Below are 5,468 nucleotides of genomic sequence, written 5' to 3' on the forward strand. Positions count from 1 at the left end.
AAACAGCTCGGTGTAATGAATCAGGGTTGCTTGTAGTGGAAAACCCCTGAGTATGCAACAGTAAGTGTTGCTGACATTTTGTACTTCCAGTTTATAAATTCAGCATAATATACTTTATAGTAAATATGTTGATATGTACAGAGTGAGACTAGGAAAGAAGCAAGGAGGAAAAAAAGTCACACGATGACTGCACTGAATAGTTTGGGATAGTTTGGTGTCAGTTTAGAAAGGCACTGTGTAGGGAATCCCAAGTTGTTTGTGTACTCCTTTCTGACCATATTGGGTATTTGATGTCTGCAGACAAGCAGTGTGATCATGATCTTTTCCCAACCGCTGCCTGTCTGCCTGTCCGCCTGGTTTGACGACAACTAAAGTGCCAATGCTGCTTTCCAAGAACAAGGCCAAATAGTGAGTTATGGTGCCATGAGGCCTTGAAATGTTTAGATTAAGACTATCTAGGCATTTCAGACACATTTTACTGTCATCCGAATCACAATGTTGTAAGAGAGCAGATATACTTCTACTTTACTCAATAAACCTGTGTACACAGGCCAAAACATGAAGTGACTGTTTGGGTTTCAAGTTTCTTTACTTCCATTTCACATCCATAATGACAGTAATTGTGCATGTAGCTGTATGTGGTGTCAAAATGAGGGAGACCTATACATCAGTACTGTGCCTGAAAATCCTGTATGGACACTGCTGCTGCTGCTGTGCTGCTGACATTCTGCTTTCATAACACAGTGTGTGTAGACATGGAGTAAGTACAGTCTGCAACTGGTATACAACTGATGGAAGGGTTACGGTTAGAGGAATCATTTATTTATCATTTTCCTCCAACATTCTGCAGAAACCTTTCACAAAAAGAAATTACTCCAGGAAAAAAAATAACTACCTCTATGGTCTTGATAAATACATGCTACTCCTTAATCAATATGACATCATTGTTAAATGAAACAAGAAAAGTAAAAAAAAAATGTGTAAATTTTTTTTAAAACTTATATTTATTTAACCCGTGAGGGTAAATGTCAACAAATTGATATTTTGGTTATAGTGTTGGATCAAGGTTGTGTAAAAGTAAATACCAAGGTGGTAGTAAGTACTACCACCATTTATCAAGCTGTTGGCCATTTTAGGGCAAGCACCCGTAGGAGTCAATGAGGACCTCAAAAATGCACTCCATCTCTCAGCTCTCTGTGAGGCTACATTATATAATTAACAGGAGGTGCAGGTTGACCCCTTTAGACGTCTGTCCTTGCTAGGTTGCATCCTTCAAACACAGCTTGTCCTCAACTGGAGATCAATTGTTAAAAAAATGTTTGGCGGGGCAAATCCACCTAGAAAATGGAAGGTTTTTGGACTTGAAATGTTCTTTGAAAATGTAAATTTAGCTATTTATAAAACAGAAGAAGGCTTTTTTCAGGGTTGAATTGAATTCACTACGATTTTAAAAGAGTGGAAGTGGTGGGATCAGAAAGTTGTACAATCAAAATTACATCTCGAACATCTCACTTTTTCAACAAATTTGTAATCTGTGAGCCTGCGGACCAGATTGACAAATTCTCTGTCTACATAAATCTACTGGGAAGCAATGCACCAAAGTGGAAATGTTTGTATCTGAAAGCTTATTTTGTGATAATGACTTGACTGCGTACTTTCTGAAAATGGTGATGGAATCTAATGAAGGATGTGTTTTTTTGAAAGTTTTTCCTGGTTTCTGCAAGATTGAGATCAAATATTCCATGTACCTGGAGATAAAGATGGCAGTGGTGGGATTTGAACCCACGCCTCCTGAGAGACTGGAGCCTAAATCCAGCGCCTTAGACCACTCGGCCACACTACCTCTGAAAATGTAGTGTCGTTTGCTAGTAGAATTGGTATTTCCACGAGAAAAAGCAGTCGGATTCTAAATAGTGAGTGTGCACAGTGACATTGATAATGATCACTGCTGCTATCCAGTGCTAAATAAAATGAGCATCAGTTTCTGATTTGCCCTCACTGACACTTGCACCTTTATTTTTTAAAATAGCAGTCACTCATATGCCTTCTCTTATAGATATGGAAGCTCTTAACCATTTGGCAGTGGTGGGATTTGAACCCACGCCTCCTGAGAGACTGGAGCCTAAATCCAGCGCCTTAGACCACTCGGCCACACTACCTCTGCAGATATAGTGTTGTTTGTTAGTAGAACTGGTATTTCCATGAGAAAAAGCAATCAGATTCTAAATAGTGAGTGTGCATAGTGACATTGATAATCATCACTGCTGCTATCCAGTGCTAAATAAAATGAACATCAGTTTCTGATTTGCAATCACTGATACCTTTATCTTTTATCCAGCAGTCAGCAGTCACTCATATGCCTTCTCTTATAGATATGGAAGCTCTTAACCATTTGGCAGTGGTGGGATTTGAACCCACGCCTCCTGAGAGACTGGAGCCTTAATCCAGCGCCTTAGACCACTCGGCCACACTACCTGATGGGACTGTATAAAGTTGAAGACCGGGTTTAAATACATTGCATGTAAGGCTGGATAACTGAGGGGTTTTCACTGTGTACTCACAATCTGCTAGAGAACATATATTAGCAGCTACTCGCTACATAACTACTGTTACTGTAGCAAAAGCAGAAGACATCTCAGTTAAGACACTTGTGGCAATGGGTGCTTGTTTTTCTGTGGATATGGATGGGTTAGAGGGAGATGGCATGGAGACCTGCTGGTTGGCAATATTTACCATTAGCTGAGGATGGTTTTGATCCATTGACCTTTGGGTTATAGGCCCAGCAAGTAAATCTACTGGGAAGCAATGAGAAAAAGTGGAAAGGTCTGAATCAGAAAGCTTATCTTGTCTTAACATCTTAAGTGCGTACGTCCTAAAAATGCGGATGGAGAAGCACAGTGAAAGAACGGATTGCTTTGCCTTCCTGTTCATGGAATAGACAAAGAAGACATTACGTGAGATCTTTGAATTTTTTGGGATTTTTGAAGTTCCTTCCATAGTGTCTAGTCCTGAGATTGTGGCTAGATATTCTAACTACACAGTAACCAACATGGCAGGAGTGGGAGTTGAACCCACACTTCTGGTCCTTCCATCATCAGAGACGTTATGCAAGATCCAGAACGAGAATTCAAAATCCTAACTTCAGGGAAGCCATTTGAAAATTAGACAGGGTCAAAAATGCAAAAAACTGGACATAATACAGTAACAGTCTGGATTAATATATTACTTGATAGCATATTAGTCAAGAAAACATCAACAGCTGGGCAACCTGCTAGAGAAAGGAGAGAAAGGTGATGCATGACAGCAGGGGAAAGCAATGTGGGGGTGAGTTGTGTCTGGGAAAAATTTGAAAAAGAACACCCTTTAAGATGCTTAATATCAAGGAAAGATGCCAAGAACAAGGGAAATGGAACAAATCCAAACCTTGTCTTGTGTTTGTCTTGTGTTTTAAGATGGCCATCATTAACTCTATATGAGTTGTCACTAATGGGATGAAACAGAGCAACAATAACTCTAAGAAACCAAACATGCAATGATGAAACAGAATCCATCATAGCAGTTCCTGACATCCACATACAGTAGCTCTTGCCTTTGAAGTTTATCTCTATAAAAAGTGAGGGTGAACTCGTAAAATAATATCAGTTTGACACTTGAGGGCTCTGTCATCCAGTTGTTATATTGGAGGGGCATTTTATTGGAAGGAGGAGGAGAACGTAAAGAAGCTTCATAAAACAAAAGCCTCACGTTGGAAATTATTTTGGCATGGATTGGTGCCAAAATAAACAAAAAGTGCATTTCTCCATGACTGGGAATTATCTAGCATTAAGCTGAGACTATTATGCAGCTCCTCTCCATTCTCTGCCTTTCCCCCTGTTAGTCTCTCCCTGGCAGCCTCACTCCCTGTGCATAATAAGACAACATGTCATGGTTATGTTCAAAAGTCTGACCTGATGAGAATCCATCATGGACTGAAAGGTTTTTTGATGTACAACAAAGATGCGCATGCATTTTTTGTGTGAAAGTCCTGAAGCAAGCATGCTCTAAACTGGCCTTCAAAATGACATGAGTGAACATCTGATCCAAGCAACGCATGATTTATGTGATACACACACACACACACACACACACACACACACACACACACACACACACACACACACACACACACACACACACTTCTGGTATTGTATTGAAAACAAAAGTGACATGAAAATATATATAGTAATATATATAGTAAGACTCCAGCATAGCGTGTTGGCATGTTAACTTTTGGGTATTAGCACTAAACACGAACTAAATCCGAGACTGATGGGAACAGCAGTAGTTTCACAGGCATCTGGTTATTAAGCAAGGTCCTGGACAAATTAAAAAGGTCAACCTGTTGATGGCACTGTTCCAACTTTGAAGGCAGTCCTTCCAGTAGTTGTAAGATATTTCACTAAAAACAAAAAATGTCAACCTCATGGTGGTACTGCAGGAAATGTCAGGGAGTCATGAAAGCCGTTAGGATGCTGTGGTCCTCATGCAAGACCCACTTGTATGAACACATTTGCTTTAATGTGGTATGCATGAGTGACTTAAAAGTATTTGTGGATTTCAACAATTTTTTTGTACAAACAAAATTTTGACCTGTCACATCTGTATGGATTTGGGGTTTAAATTTGATGCTGAAATTAACTAAAATAAAAAGTATAGCTATGACAAACGTTATGCAAAAGATTGAAAATTTCCCACGAGTAGAATAGAACAGTTAGCTTTATGCATTTGAGAGACTTCAAACACTTGTACCCGGTTCCCCTTAGTCTGGGAATCATGAATAATATTTAGATATGTCAATTACTAAATGAAACATTTTACCCTCTGGGCACCATGGATATCTGTATAAAATTTCAAAGCAATCCATCCAGTAGTTGTTGAGATATTTCAGTCTGGATGGTGGTGCACCGACCAACCAAGAGACCAATACTGCCATCCATAAAGCCATACTGCCAGCATGTATTTTAATGTAAAAAACAACTAGACTCTATTTATATAAAAGCACACAGACAAACATACACTCATGTCAAAGGGAGTGGAGAATTGAAATTTGAATCTTTACCTTTCGAAATGAGTCCAATGCATCCTCTTTATTCCACTGTTGAATGCCAGTCCACACTGATACATGCACAGATGCTAAAGAGTTTGTTCTATACATTCCAGCTCAGTTTTATAATTGAATTCCATCCAGTCCATTAAATATTGCACAGCACTCAAATTTATTCTTCTTGATTCTTCATAGCCTGGATGTGACACGCTAATTCCTTTCAGTATTTCAATTTTTGAGAAGACTCCAACTTTTAGAGGACTGAGAATGAAATGAAGCTATTTCTTGGCAGATCAAACCAAATCCATGTCTGACATAGTGCCTGTAGCTACCTGAGCACAGGAATTTAAGCATTTGGCTTTGAATAAGCTGCTGAAATGAAGTA

The 5,468-nt window shown here is 39.2% G+C and overlaps 3 non-coding genes across 3 annotated transcripts; all 3 read right to left on the minus strand.

Moving 5' to 3' along the window:
• Window positions 1-1,761: 1,761 nt before the first annotated feature.
• trnal-uag lies at window positions 1,762-1,843 on the minus strand. Its single transcript has one exon. It is a non-coding gene; the product is annotated as a tRNA-Leu (tRNA).
• Window positions 1,844-2,077: 234 nt separating this feature from the next.
• trnal-uag lies at window positions 2,078-2,159 on the minus strand. The gene has a single exon. It is a non-coding gene; the product is annotated as a tRNA-Leu (tRNA).
• Window positions 2,160-2,393: 234 nt separating this feature from the next.
• Window positions 2,394-2,475, minus strand: trnal-aag. Its single transcript has one exon. It is a non-coding gene; the product is annotated as a tRNA-Leu (tRNA).
• Window positions 2,476-5,468: the final 2,993 nt, after the last annotated feature.

Source organism: Xiphias gladius, chromosome 23 (assembly GCF_016859285.1).
Source record: "Xiphias gladius isolate SHS-SW01 ecotype Sanya breed wild chromosome 23, ASM1685928v1, whole genome shotgun sequence".
Classification (NCBI taxonomy): Eukaryota; Metazoa; Chordata; class Actinopteri; order Istiophoriformes; family Xiphiidae; genus Xiphias; species Xiphias gladius.